Source organism: Nylanderia fulva, unplaced genomic scaffold (genome assembly GCF_048542155.1).
Source record: "Nylanderia fulva isolate GAGA-0341 unplaced genomic scaffold, ASM4854215v1 Scaffold30, whole genome shotgun sequence".
NCBI classification, from domain to species: Eukaryota; Metazoa; Arthropoda; class Insecta; order Hymenoptera; family Formicidae; genus Nylanderia; species Nylanderia fulva.
This window is the reverse complement of record NW_028190369.1, coordinates 967,140-982,679: the sequence shown is the minus strand read 5'-3', so window position 1 is coordinate 982,679 and position 15,540 is coordinate 967,140. Positions and strand designations below refer to the sequence as shown.

The 15,540-nt window shown below is 35.7% G+C and overlaps 1 protein-coding gene and 1 long non-coding RNA gene across 3 annotated transcripts in view; both read left to right on the top strand.

Annotated features, from left to right (window-relative positions):
• Positions 1–15,540, top strand: part of MESR6 (misexpression suppressor of ras 6) — a 593,526-nt gene that overhangs the window by 116,970 nt on the left and 461,016 nt on the right. The gene's annotated exons all lie outside the window — the stretch shown is intronic.
• Positions 6,276–15,540, top strand: part of LOC114930575 (uncharacterized) — a 55,962-nt gene continuing 46,697 nt past the window's right edge. Inside the window, exons 1-2 of one of the 2 annotated variants that reach the window (XR_014925116.1) lie at positions 6,276–6,738; positions 7,463–7,589. This is a non-coding gene — a long non-coding RNA (uncharacterized LOC114930575). Of the gene's footprint in view, positions 7,590–15,540 lie in introns of both variants that reach the window. The other variant, XR_003819480.2, reaches the window with a different exon arrangement.

The following is a 15,540-nucleotide window of genomic DNA, read 5'->3' as shown; positions in this document are numbered from 1 at the left end:
AAATGTCTCTGACAATTACATATTGAATTTATATATTAATACACACGTAAAGCCGGTAGCGCAATATTCAGCTATGGTTGGGTGCCGGCGAAACGTGAATTTTCAAAGGCGAAAGTTATTCCTGTTTAATATCTCAGAATTTATATCGTCTCGAGAGTGAATGCAATGCGATACACGCGCGATTTACCGTTTTTTCAACCATCCGGCATTACTGCCTACGTACGTGTCAACTCGAGACAACGAGCTTTCAACCTTTTGTACGCGTGACAGCAAAGCGTGCTCCAAGCGAAACGTGTAGAACGCGTAGGCGTACGTTTGCAACCTGATCCACGTGGTATTCGTAGCTGCATGATCAATAAAAAAAAAAGTTTAATCCGTACGTGTATCTAGAGAGATTATGCATCTTAGACTTTGGTGTGTTCGCATAGTTCCAGTTTCTTTGATTATAAAGTGAAACATGAATCAGATCCGTGGATTATTTGTTGGGAAAAATCGGAGCACAGTAGCGACAAGAGTTAGAATAATTATTTTTAGACTTTACTCTCTTTTATATTTTTCTCAATTTTTAATCTTTATTAAAAGAAGAAGTCTTGTACATACGCTGTGATGTACGTATTATTCAATTATCATGATGGATTATATGGATGGGAATAACAAATTGCTGCATTATACGTTCTTTCTTAATCGTCGAAATCTTCGTACTGTGACTTTTCTTACGTGAATGTATATAATTGGTGACGCGCATTAAAAGCGATGCCATAAATACACACGTGCGTATGCGTGTAATTTATCATGCAAGATCGAGGCGATGGCCCCAGGCCAGCATCCAAGATAACATAGAACTCCAGTTCATGGAAATCTTCAGCATCATTATGCACTACCTTTCACCTTCGTATTTCACCGAAATATATAAGAGCATATATCTGTGCGATATATCTGTGCATATATCTCTGCATTATGTCATTATTTTGTGGAGTATGTAAAATAGAGATTATTTTTAATTAATATCTATACGAAATTTTTTTTTTTTTTTTTTTTTTAAGGAAAGTCAATTCGAGAAATTTTGTTTTAATATTGATTATTGCATTTTTATAAATCTAGAATTTTTTTATTATTTAGGATATATCTTACTTTACGTTCAGTGAAACATAACTTCTTTGATATCTTTTCTTGCGTTACTCCCTGCTGAGAATGCGTATCTTCGCGCAAATAAGCCGAAGTCAGACCGAATATTTATGATGGCATCATGTAATTACGTCTGCGTATATATTTCATCGCAAGATGCATCAATCCATAAGTGCAGAATGTGAAGGCATAAAGCCGATAAGTAAGACGTATGAGGAAAAATGTCATATGTATATATACATATAAGCGCGTTTCTTTTCGAGCTAGCTTAAACAGCGACTGGCTTTTTGTCTACGTCGTGAAAGATTATGAAGCGTGCAACTCACAACCGCGAGACTCGATAACAAGGAGCCCCCTTGTATGCACCATACGAGTCCATTGCTGGAGTACGTCTCAATCATTCGTTCACGTGATGGCATACCGAAGGATGCTTTTCTATGACTGTACATTAAGCAAACTATGCTATTAGCAAAATATTCTTTCATAAGATTTTTTTAGTACTTTGTGCATTGATGATTATATCTTGGCCACGTTATTAGAATAGAGACGTTAACAATCATTCCAATAAGAAAATACAGATGGTTGTATTTTCAACATAAATCTATCTGTTACTAGGAAAAGAGATAATATATAATGAATTTATTAGAAAATTTATCTCTTACTTTTTTTAACGTTTTGTTTCTAAACACTTGCTTGGGGAATTTATGGGATGTCAAATTTTTTTTACATACACAATCTTTTTTATAAAAATAACTTTTAAATTTATATATAAATATTAAAAAAAAATAATTTATATAAAATTTAATTTTTTTAAAACTTTTTATTTTTTTATTGTACACAGAGACTATTTTGGCGAATTGATGTAAGTGAACATTTTAAAGATCATCAAAATTTTGTATTGGCATTTGAACGAGTACTTAGTTCAAAGTACATACATATCGAAGCAATCTTCCAAAGTAGACACTTGCTGGTCCACTTCGATGCTTTTCCATGGATTCAATGATATCCCATGGGTCCATTTACTTCACGACGTTTAGAAGCACTCAGTACACATTTTGTGGTAGTCATTCGGTTATATTGTCGCATATATCATTGAAATTTTTTTTATCAATACTGACTATCCATTTGATAAGAAATTCGTCGAGACTTACGGAATGATTATATCAATTAATAGATAATTACATCGCTTACAGAAATCGCATAATTAAAAAATTTGTGACAGTAATTAACAGAAAGTTTATCTCTATTATTTTTCAAATTTAATAGAGTGACAGTTATTAAAATGGAAGTTATTAGAATCTATTTTTAATTCGTTAAAGTGATATTTGTAAGTTATAAAACGACGAGGAAAAAAATGTAAAAGAAAGTTTTCAGTTTATTATAGGCATTACTTTGCACACAAAACTAAGTTTAATGCAAAAGAAAACTGATTGTGAGAAGAAAAATGACTTCTCTTTGATGTGCTTTATTTACATTTCTCGCCGATAAGATATAATGTCAGCATAAGGATTGTATCAAACGGGTTGTAAAGCAGTAGGTTACGTGAATCACATTCGTGTCGCGTACAATACAATCGAGTTCTTGCATGTGTGTCTGCGTGTGTGCATGCATATGCCTAATCATGCGGATACGTAAGAGAGAATTAATCGACCGAACAATTATAAGTAATTATACAGTAAACGAATTTAGACTATATATTAATTTATAAATTTTTTTGAAATACTAATTCCGTGATTTATTATTTAATGATGGCTTCTTATGACAATCATTAGTTTCAGCGTTTGTAAAATAATCAATTATTATAAAAACATTCTTCTTTTATATTAAATGACAAAAACAGCTATTCAAAAATTAAATATTTTATTATATTTATACAGAGGAAAAAAGAGAGAAAGAGAAATAATAATCAATTATCTTCGACATATTTATGTTAATTTTAATGAATTATTATTAAATTCTAGGAAATAATTATTACATAAATAACAAGCTGCATCTTTGCAGTATGATTACAATATCTTGTGTGTGAATGTGCGTACAAGCAGAATAAAAATTTAGTGGCCTATGAGTGGCCCAACAAAAATTCAATTTGTTTCAATTTGTATTGAAATAAATATTTGTATGGTACATTCGAGTGAATATTTCTCTTACTGCTAGATTTCCATCATCATTTAACTTTTATCACAGTATATAACTTTTTATAACGGCATATTATTGTATATTTTTTTAAAAATTGAGTTGACAAATATATATATTATTCATTTATAATAAACTCAACAAGCTCAATTTGTTTCAATCTATATCGAAACAAATATTTGTATATTTGAGTGTGAGTATATCTCTTACTGTCAGACTTTCATTTAACTGCTGCGATTGCGTGTTAAAGAGTCGTATCGCTCACGGGTCGTTATAGCATATAGCACATTTATTATTACAGATCCAGTAATTGTCACAAATTGCTCTAATTGTTGTAAATGTGTTGTTTTAAAGAAAATATTAAATAATATATTTTATAACATTACATATAGTCGCTGCCAATAGTGCTATTGAAACATATTAAAATGTTTTTCAATTTCTTCTCTCAATACTTTCATCATTATAGTTATTTGAGATAAATTTATATATTAAATAAATTTTAATTTATTAATTAAATTAAATAATGATCTACATCTGTGGCTTTGAAGGAGCTACAATGTGATTTGATAGCCGCAATAATTTGATAGTAAATCCGCGTTTGAAGGTTTCTCTGGGATATTAATACATCTTTACTTGCCGCTATATATAGTTTAAGATGGTAATAATTTTTTTCGCCTACGTTTTTTTGTTCAATTTTTTAAAAAGATATTCAACTTTGAATTTTCGACATATCAGTAGAGTCGCCTGTATCTCGAGCTTCGAGTTGAAGGATCAGAGTCATGGTGATTCAGCTGTTTTTTGTCCATACGATCGGTTGACGCTTACCAAACCGGTCCTGCAACGGGTACTGGACCATCAGTGAGGAATGGTAAGAGGAGAAGGAAGGATCTTCGAACTTTGCCTGACGTCACCGTCGAGGTCAATGTCATCTCCTCGAATCAGTGCAAGAACTCGCATAACCGTCCGCGATAACGACCGAATTCCTTTTTAAAGTTCAATGGCCTTTTTAAAGTTCTGTAACCTGAGAGAAAAAAATCGAGATATAATTTCAGTAATTTTTTTGCAATGAATGGAATAGAGTGCTATATTGATTTGTGAAATATTTTATGCTTTTAAAATATTTAAAAAAAAAAATTGAAAGAGCGATGGAATATATTTAAGAAAATATTGTTAGTACAAAGAGAAAAATATTTTATAAAAATTAAACCTAATTAATAAAAATATCTGGAAAATTAAGTCGCACATGATATTTTATATTTAAGTTTCAAGATATATTTTGAGTGGTTAGACAAATTGCGGGGGAAACTATTAATAACTAATTAAAAATTTCTAACACGTAGTTTTCGATAAAAGTTCCTTGCTCCTATTTTTGCAATTCCTCCGCCTTGTTCAAACTCTGATTTGAGAATGATCATATCGAGAAATTCGTTGTCCTACTTTCAACCCTCTCCATGATAATGCGCGCCTCCCTGATTCACTCCCACCCCTCGACTCTGATCCTCCCCGGGAAGCGGAGAGGGATACAACAGGAGGAAAAGAGCGAGAGAAATCACCTCCACGATCAATACGGTAATGACGCTCCCGCCAGGATGTTACTCTGCTAAGCGTTTCGTTGTTTTATACTCGCGATTATGCTGTATCTTCGGTCCTTAGATTTTTTTTGAGTTCGAATCAGATAGGTCGTCTCGTATAGGATTTCTTCATTTTCTTTCTTTTCCCTCATTTTTTAAACCGTGAACCTCTCTGCCGATATCTGTAAAATCAAATTCGCAGAGACGTAAAAACACGTTATCATTAATGAATCTAATTAAGTATATATTAAAACAGTAAAATGGAATACGGATTAAGTAAAAAATGCTCTACGTTATACGGATTTTCTCTGATATTTATGAGAATTTATATACATCTAAGAATTCAAACATGATTATTCGAATAATTATATATTTTTTTGAAGAGAAAAGTCTTTCGAAAAAACAATCCAAAGTGTCACATTGTGACTTCGATCATTTGTTCGCGAGAAATGTCGGCTCTTTCTCTCCACGGAGGATTTATGTCACACGAACCACGGGCGAAATAACGTCGATAAGTTCAGCCCCGGAAAATTGGTCCGGTAGAAAAGTGCTATCTGATCAACATCCACGACGAGCTGACGCTAAGTCCACCCCGCAGTCAATGCTCGTAAGTTCGTGGATGCTTTGACGAGAGAGAGAAGAGGGAAAGGGCGTACGATAAAGCGTTTCCTTTCTATGAGCAATGAGGCGAAAAATTGCTGACCTCCTCTCACCCTGCATCATTGACTAACCGGTTACCTATCTACCTACGTTGTCCCAGCCCTTCACACGATTTTCCAATACCTCGTTCACTATCGTCCTCATTACCATCTTTCGCAGAAGCAGTTTCGTCTTGTTACGAACCCTCCGTTCGGTGACACGATCCTATAAATTATTCGATAAAGTGAAATAATGTTTCAATATACGTTATTAATGGAAAACGATGACTTGAATTAATTTTAATAAAGAGAGAGAGAGAATAAGAATAATTACGAACTCAAAATTCTGTACAAATCGCTCATCACTCTATAACAGCTTTCATAAATTTCCGCGAAATGACATAAAAAAAGTCTTGCGAAACGAAATTCGACTATCGACGGATATACCTTTAAAGATCCCTTTGTGCTGCGCGTCTGTCGGAGAAGGTCACGGTCGCGAGAAACAAAGTCAAAGTAGTTAGGAATACCGTGGCGAGTTGTCGATTAATTTCCCGATGGCACTCGCACGTTGATCACCGTGGCGAGGGAGAAGGGATTTCTTCTAGTAGGAGCGTAGAGGACGATGAGGGTGATTAGCAGAGTCCGCATGCGCCGTCTCTCTGGCGTCTCGTAGCAGCGGCGGCAGCTAAGAGAGACCGGGGGCGACCCGAACCCCCCTTTTCCCGAGCAACGGGGGGGATGGCCGAGGGGAGGAGGAAGCAAATTAATACGGGCGAGCAAGAGGGTCCAGCTAACGAACGAACCGACGCCAAGTCTAGTGCCGACCAGCGCCGCGACGCCTCGCAATCCTCTCTCTCCCTGTCTCTTCTCTCTCGTCTTCTCTTCTCTTCTATTCTCTTCTCTTCTCTTCTATTCTATTCTGTCCTGCCGCCCTTCGTACATATTCCAACGACAGGGCTCTCTCTGTTGTTTGACGAGCGCGGCTCGATCTGGGATCGTCTCGAATCTCGGCACCCGGTAATAACGCAACCGATTGGATCAGCTTAAGGGTGAGAGACGCGGTCACGTAACGAGTGAGCAGTGTGAGTCCGTGAGTCGATGGACCAATCGCCTCGCTCTCGCGGAAGGGCCGCAATCGCCATCTCCGTGTCGTCGTTCAGCGCGATCCTTTCGCGGCGACGGTGAAGTGTGAAAGTATCTTTGCGATGATACTGGCCATGACAGTGAAGGATGGGATTCTCTTTCGTCTTTGTTTCATACCGAAAGTGCACGTACGTATCGTGCAAGGAGAGAGAGAGAGTAACGGTCCTCTCTCGTTCGTTGACGATGCAGTCGGCGTTCTTGCGGCGGCTCTTCTTTCGTATTCAAATTCGTTTCGGCGAGGCTCGCAGCGGGATGCGAAATAGATTTTTCGGAAATGCTGATATTTTCCATTTCTTTTATAATGGTGAATAACGGGCGTGTCGTTTATATTTATTGTCGTTCATCTTTTCACTGAGATCCGTAGTTATTTTTTATTCCCCAGATATGTTTCTTGTTAATTAATTATGAAGTAACTCATTATATTATGCGATAATAATAATTATACGATTATAATAATTTATATTAATGTTAGAATATTTTTATGATATTCCATCTTTTATAACGGTGAATAACGGGCGTGTCGTTTATATTTACGTCATTCATTTTTTTTTCACTGAGATCCGCAGTTATTCTATACCCCAGATATGTTTCTTGTTAATTAATTATGAAGTAACTCATTACATTATGCGATAATAATAATTATACGATTATAATAATTTATATTAATGTTAGAATATTTTTATGATATTCAAGTACAATTTAAAACATTATGCGAGAAAGAGAGGGAGAGAGAGAGAAGCACGCGAGTACAATCTGTCAGAGGAAATTGTAGTAGCGAAGAGAGCGTTTAACATGGTGTTAATTAATCTTCATCTCGATATAACGTGATTAAATGTAGACTGCTTTTTCCAGTGGTTTAGCTCCGCCTCGAACTACGCATTTTTTCCCATGTGGATCGCGATTTTACTATTTTATGCCTTCCTAGATTGCAATCTACGCTAATTTATGTGTAACCGAACGAAGACTCTCATCATAAACAGTAAGAATTAGCATGATAATTTCAATGTGTCGGTTACGTAGCCGAAAATAATTAAGCGCGTCTATTGTGAATGCAGGCTTTAGCAAATTTGTTATTTAAAAAAAACGTAGATATTTGAGAATCGCCAGACAGAATTTAAAAAAAAAGGTAAGACTCTTCTCTCGACCGTACTGGCAAATATTATTTATTAAAAATTAATAAAACATGAAAAGTAGGCCAAATATACGAGCCGAAATGATTTAGATGTAAGAATAATTAAAAATTTTTATTCATAATATAAATTATTTATTAATATTATTTTTATTTTTTATAATTATTTATTAAATCATAAACTTTTCAACCCTTCTTTGAGTCCTTATCAAGTGATTTGTGAAAATAAAAATAAAATTATAATTTTTATTTTGATTTTTATTTTCACAAATCACTTGATAAGGACTCAAAGAAGGATCGAAACGTTGTGATTTAATAAATAATATATTTGCCAGTACGGTCGAGAGAGGAGTCTTATTTTTTTTTTGTTATTTAATTTTATGATATTTATTTCTGTACTTTTTTTAATTCTGCATATCTGTCTCTTGATTTTATCGTTTATCATACAATTATTCGTGAATTTTGCATTCCGGATGCGCATTGCATTTTGTTTTACGTTAAATGTGTTTGATTATTCGCTACCGACATCTGTAAACTTCTCTCGCGATCTCCTATTCCGCCATGTTTGTGCGATGCATTCCTATTAAGCTGTTTGTGTATTATGTACAGTTATTGTCAATCGAGATATATATATTTTTTACGATAATATTACAAATATCTGTATGCCATATCTGCATTATGCGACGCATTATTGAAAATAAATCAGTATTTCATTTAATATCGAATATCGTGAATAAAGTCTGTGATCTTTTGCGCGTATGACATTATGCATTCTCGTTTAGAAAAACATAAAAGAAATTTAAAATGCAAAACACTCATTTATCACAAAATTAGATGTATACATCGCTTCTACGTCATCAATTTCCCATTAAGATGTTTGCTCTCGTTGCCTATTTTCCGCTGTATAAATTCAAAATGTTTCAAAGATCTCACAAAAATATACCTAATGTTCACTCTCTCTCTCTCTCTCTCTCTGACAGTACATCTCACGATCGAAGTTCTTATTAAGATCCAAGGTCTTCGTGCCGCGGAGACGAAGCAGTCTCCGTAGTCTCATTTTAATTAAACGAAATTCCGCGTGCAACAAAGGGCGGCAAGCCAGCCGGATAATTCGAAAGGGCAGATACGTGCTTCCTGGTTGGTCGAGTTTGTAGACGCGGGTGGTAGCGGTCGGCGTCGAAGGAGGAGGACAGCGGGGAACGAAAGCGATTCTCTAGGGTTTCCCCGGGGGTAACTAGGCGCTGAAGGGAGACGGTGGGGTGAGAAAGAGAGAGAGAGAGAGAGAGAAAAAGAAAGGGGAGAAGAAGAATGAGAGCGAGATCAGAGGGACAGGAGTGAGGGAAAGGCTGGATCGATAAAGGGAGTGTCGGCATGAGAATGGGACAGAAGGAACGCGTCAGGGTTGCTTCTCTCGCCGTCTGAAAGATGATCTTAAGCGGGTCGACGAAAAAATCGACCGCGTCAAGATTTCGATTAACTTAAGCAAGACTCGTCGAGTGACGCCCGAGGTTAATCAGTTCTCAATAGAATTGTTACGATTTAATCGTATACTTTTTATAATCGTCTTTAGCAACGTCTATTAATCGACAATATTTCTGATTGTAGTTGTAAAATAATAAAGAGGTATTTAAATAAGCGTCTCTTGCTTTTATATTCTTCGTATCTATTTATGAAGCAAATAATTTATACGAGTTTATGTAATACAGCATTTTTTTGACTTAATAATAATCTATAGATTTTTCTTCGACAATCACTTTTGCTAAGACGCGAAGATGCGTTTTATACACCCCGTTCTATTTATACTTATTTTAACATGATAATCCCGCCTGATCCTTGAATAATGAAAGAGAACGGCACGAGATAGGATGAGGTAAATCAAAAGATTTACGTTTCACACCGTAAAACAACATCGCGCCATATTCTGCGTCTTCGTTCGATCTAATGCAACGATTATTTCAGATCTTGCATCAGATTGGTAACGGTCGTTTCATAATTATTGCCGTGCATTCGCCGCACGATTATTGCCTGTATATTATTGCGGCATCGGTCCGCACGTTAGTGCCGTCTATCCGCCATTAACCACCCTGCCATTTGTTAACGTCGCCCGGATAAATTTATCGTATACGAGGCGCGCGTATACTTTCCGCGATACGTAATGCCTGTTTCTTCTCCTATCCTCCGGCGTCTAATTGATGGTCGCTGAATATCGGTGGTCAAGACGGGTTGCTGGTCTTCCGGGCAGTGGCGACACTGAGACTTCCTGCAAAACGACGTTGACTAATTGATGTCTGTGAACGCGAATGAGACAGGACGTAATAATGAAAGAGAAGACTGGATTAAAAACGGCACAATTCATGTTTTATATTTTTATCATTTTGCAATTTTAATACCCGACTGGGAAAACAATGTCAGTTATATTCCTCGTTAAAATTGTACATATTTTTTTTAACTATATATATCATGAGATATCGCAAAAAAAAAAAAAATAATAACTTGTGTATTGGTATGATTTTTTTTCTTCTTGTAAATTTAAGACGTTATTTGTCAGGTATATGTATTGTTTATCTCAAGTTTATATATAACTTATTGGATGAAATCGTAAAGACGTTTTCTCTAAATGTTTCCTCTCGAAAAATTCGATTTATAAATGAAAAATTGTGCGGGAGAATCATGTCTTGGCAAGACAAGCAAAAATTTGTTTTAAGGTGAGATCGAATTATTTCGACGTGACGGAGAGTTCACGATTATTCGAAGTTATATGAAACAGGGGCATCAACGAGGGATGGGATAATCCTTGCAGGCGGATTATTCGGGATTCTCCTTGGCTTCGGAGTAAAAAAGAAACGGGGCTGACGAAGCTCGCCACTTTCTTGCAGAAGCCTTCGCCCTTCTGCCAACTTCTCCTGATATATATTGTTCCCTTATCCCTTTTTCTTCCGCTGTTTTACCCTCCTCGCAATACCCAGTCAACGCACGCTGCTTATACACGAGCGACGGCGGAGCAATTCCTTCACAGTCGAGTATTAAAAGTTTACATTAACCAGTAGGTAGGTACGCTGTGAACGAAGCGTTTAGACCATATTGTTTCTCTTGCACAGCAAATCCGTGATATTATCTTATAAATAATTTTTCTTTGTCCTTTTTTAATATACAAATACGTCGCAAATTATAATACAGTTACAGAAGCAAAAAAAAAATTAATTTTCATATTTTAATAAATAACAGAATTAAAAATTCTTGCAAAATAACTAATCAAAAGTAAGAGAAATTAAATAAAAATTCTATAATTGTTATTAAATGCACATAGTAGTTTCTTATGTAAAATTTAAATGAAAATGGAAAAGGTTCTATACTCCCCCTAAAAGAATTTGTAGAGGGAGATAAAGTTATTTATGAGATGATATTTCATGCATTCGTTGTGCAAGAGAAACAATATGGTCTAAACGCTTCGTTCAGAGCGTATATACCTACCGGCTAACGTAAACTTTTAATGTGTCGGTGCCTGGTTTATAATATCATGCAGCAGTTCCGAAATAATGCTCGACCCCCTGTCTCGCGGCACTCCTTGCCGGTCCCTCTTTTATCAAGAGTATTCCTCATCTATCAACAGCTTTCTTTCCCTTCTCGACCTTTTTCTCGCGACGCACGCTTTGCCGGGTAAGATTTATGAAATGGTACTTTGTATAGTCTCATTTTAGCATACGCCTCGATTTACTCTCCCAGGTTGGGTTCCGGGCGTCATCTTATTTCGAAAGTTTCGAGGAATAGCTGTAGCATTAGTGCAGCCTCAGAATGCCTCAAAAGTCTAACATTCGTATGTAAGAAGATTGCAATTTTTTATTCCGAGTTTCTAATACTCCTTTCTATGTTTTCCATTTCAATTCAGATTATCCAAGAGAACTGAGTTATTAATTACACCATATGAGTAATTGATTGTAATCACAACAAGCATATTGTATTAGTATACAGTCTATTACATGTATGAGTATAACAATGCATTTATATAAAAAAAAAATGAAAATTATTTAGTACATGTTTAATGCGCAAGTTATAATTTTAGAGTATGCGATATACGCTCTTGTATGAAAAACGATGTAAGGTGACATTTCCAAACCTTATTGATATATCGAGCTGAAATATGTTTACTGCACCGTATTGCAGCAGTGTATCGGCATGCATGTAGTTTGATAGCACGCATGTCTGAGGAGCTACATGGTGGTTGGTCGAGAAAGAATATTTTGCTGAGGGTTTTTTCGTACGTGTGAGCGTATAGGAACGCCAGGAACGCAGCCACGTATCAGAGAATTCCACGAGTCAGATTTAAGGCGCGTTACCCGCGCACCCTCTTGCCACTCCCACATCCACCCCCGAAGTCGCATCCATCAAGTCTTGATTTCCAAACCTCCCATCTTGCGACTCGTTGCTTTTCTTGGCTCGTACGATCGCTTTCTCTTCTTCCAAATAATTTCGCGTTCCTCCATATCCAATATCTTGAATGGCATTATTTTTGTGAAATGATATTATGTTTTGTGCAAAACATTTATTATATACTTGAAGAAAAGAAAATTACTCTTTCAAATCACTTTTTTTAATATTAGAATGTGATTTTATAAATAATGATCGAACAATTCTCTTTATAAATAAATCCCTATAATATTTAAATTACTTTTATTCCAGTTTTAATATTTATCATGTAGCTTTTGGGGTGAAATTCGAATTTGTTTCTAAAACATAAATTTCTTAAATTCATATTTCTCGTCTGGATTTTATTTTGCAGTAGTATTCAACGATTCTGTTTTGTGCGAAATAGACTGCATTTATCAAGACATCAGTACCTTATTTATCTATTTTTCTTTCGAGGCATTTCTTGGCAAAGTGCCTCGGCTTGAACGGACTTGAATAAAGGGCGCGTTTTGAGGCTCGAGCCTCATGAGGTTTGGCATACAGAATAAGACGCTTATTTATCATTGGCCCGCCAGTAGCCACGGGTAATTAAAGCCACTCCTCCGTCTTGTGACCTAGATATTAATTAGGCATTCGCGGACGTCATTTACCGGTGGGCCACCTCGAAGTGCTGCCTGTTGTAATAAAGTCGTTTCACTGCCATTAATCGTTTCGTGTACATGCGCCATTACAGTGCGGAGAAAAGAAACGCATGTATGGTAAGTATATTATGCGCGAAGCAGGGTGATAAAGCAGCTGCATCCGCACATTGCCATTTATTCACGTATTTTTATCTCATTTATTTCTTCTTTTCCTCCTTTCTATAAGCAATAAAGGAAGATAGCGGAATAAGGTGATAATTACATTCACGAATTAATTATCGAAACATATAAGCACAAACAATTCTATTTTAATAAAATTTACATATACATATGGTATAATATGATTGTAAAATAATGAATGTTTAATTAAATCTATAGTAAAAGATTTTGCTTATAAAAATTAATGGTAATTTATTTGTTATTTTTTGTTGCAATATTCTTCGCGAAAAATTAGTATATGCGTTTTTTTTCGACATTATTTTATATTTAATTAAAAGTTGGAAAAATAACATATAAACTTACATTGACATTTTCCATCTGTTGACACGTACGCATGCATGTATAAAATAATAACTTTGCTCCGTTGCCAAACCGGAATTAGAAGACGCAATAATGACTCATATACGTGACTAAAAATTGATCTACGTGGAATCGAAGTGTTTCTGCATATTTTGCAGATGGGTCGCTCGAGGTCTTCGGTGTGGTCGAAGCTCGACACCCAAAATAGATCAAAGTCGGTACGTCGCGACCAAATTGCTGGTCGCAGATGCACGCATAATCTCCGGTATCGTTCGTTTGTATTTATTGCATCGTGGTAGACTTGCCGCCGCCTCTCGGTTTAAATGATGGAAAGATGAGGAAACGGGAACATCCGTCACACACTATGCGACGATTTATATGAGGAGACCACTCAGTATGAAGCCAGTCATATTGTCATTTCTCAAAACGCGGTTATACCGAGAGTATTCATCGTACATTTTGTGTCGCGAGATAATGGATTTTGTACAAAGTAGACACATGACGACGGAAAATGCATTCTAATTTGAACTTGTCCGAATTCTTGGTAAGCAAAACACATATATCTTATACAAATAGTTTCGGTAAATATACATTTCTACAGAGAACGGATATTTATTCAGTAGCATTTAAACGTAATATTTTTAGAAATAGAAATAATATACGTAATACATCTTCGTAATATCAGCTTTGTTTATCGGCAATAGTTTTCGAAAAGAAAACGCTTGAATATAAATAATTATAATTTTATAAATAAAATTATCTTTGTGCGAAGATATCTTATAATTTTAATCTCTCATTATTTTGTTGTATATATTTTCTCTCCACTTTAAAAATATTTACACTAAATAGATAAAATAAAAGAAAAGAATCTTATGTAAATTAGTAACATTTTTGAAAGTGTTCTCATTTTATTAGTATTTATAAATTTTTAATTAAAAAAGAAAACAGAACAATGAAACTCCTCAATATACATACATTTGACGTTGATCATATTTTAGAAATTAAATTTATAGTCGCATTATAAAAAAAGTATTTTATCCATGAAATTCTCACAGCAGGCGTTGTTAGGGAATAAGAATTTATTCGAACGATGCGTCGAGATATAAAATAAAAATATGGCTATGCTGGTGTAGAAAAGCCGGAAGATAAACCGTGGAAATAATTAGTCGTGCCCATCACCGTGAGCTATATATCGTTTCTCCCATCTCTTAACGAGCGGCCCGAGCGAATGGATCGTTCGGCCCGACTGTGCGTATTCTTTTTCTTTTCTCATGCGCGTAGAATCACGCGTGTAGTGGTTTTAAGTCAAATAGGATGGAAGCACTTCTCGGTTCGAATGACCGTATAATTTTTTATGCAAAGTCGAGCCACCGTTCCATCCCAAAAACTGTAATTTGTGGCAGCTTATGAAGTAGGCAAGTATATACCGATTCGGTGCAGCCGCAAACTGATCACGTCTATGCGCAACGGTTGCACAAGGTGGCTCTAACCGAGGTGATAATTACCACGTCAAAATCTTTTTATGAGGGATCCCTAATTGCAAACAACGAGCGGCTAACGAGTGATTCTCCATCTGGCAGATTGAAGATAATGTGGATAGATCCATCATTTTGATGATTCGCTAGGACCTAGCGTGCGTTTAACCGACTTAAGTCGTTCAGAAAAGCATATATGAACGCGAAACACGATATAGCACTTTCTAAAGTCTGCAACGAGAGTATAATATGATCATTTTAATATTAATTATTTAATATTTTAATTGTACAAGTTTTATAATTGAAAACTTGAAAGTTTTATACATTTAAAATTATTTATTTCACCTCTCGTTGAAGTTGTATGCGACTTCAGAAGTGCGATAATTATTAATTAAGTGTGAATATCCGCCATGTGTTCCTTTTACTCGGATGGCTTTTAATTTACAAAGTATAGGGGAAGCATAAGTTTCACGAGGTAAATATACCATTAACAGTGTAAAGCCTGGCTGTCATAATCTTGCACACAGTTTCATTAAAGCATGGCAAATAAGCCTGTTTAATACCGCGCAGCCGATTAAATGATAAATTAAGCGGAGAATGGGCAAATCGCACACTGCATCGAGAGTCATAGTTTATCACGAGACTGCAGTCTCTTCGACGTAAAATGTATCTTTAGATGTTTGCGCGCGCCCAGACTTGGAAATGTTAATCGTCATACATTTGAAACTGGTATTCGCGTATGAACTCTTTGCGTACACGTTT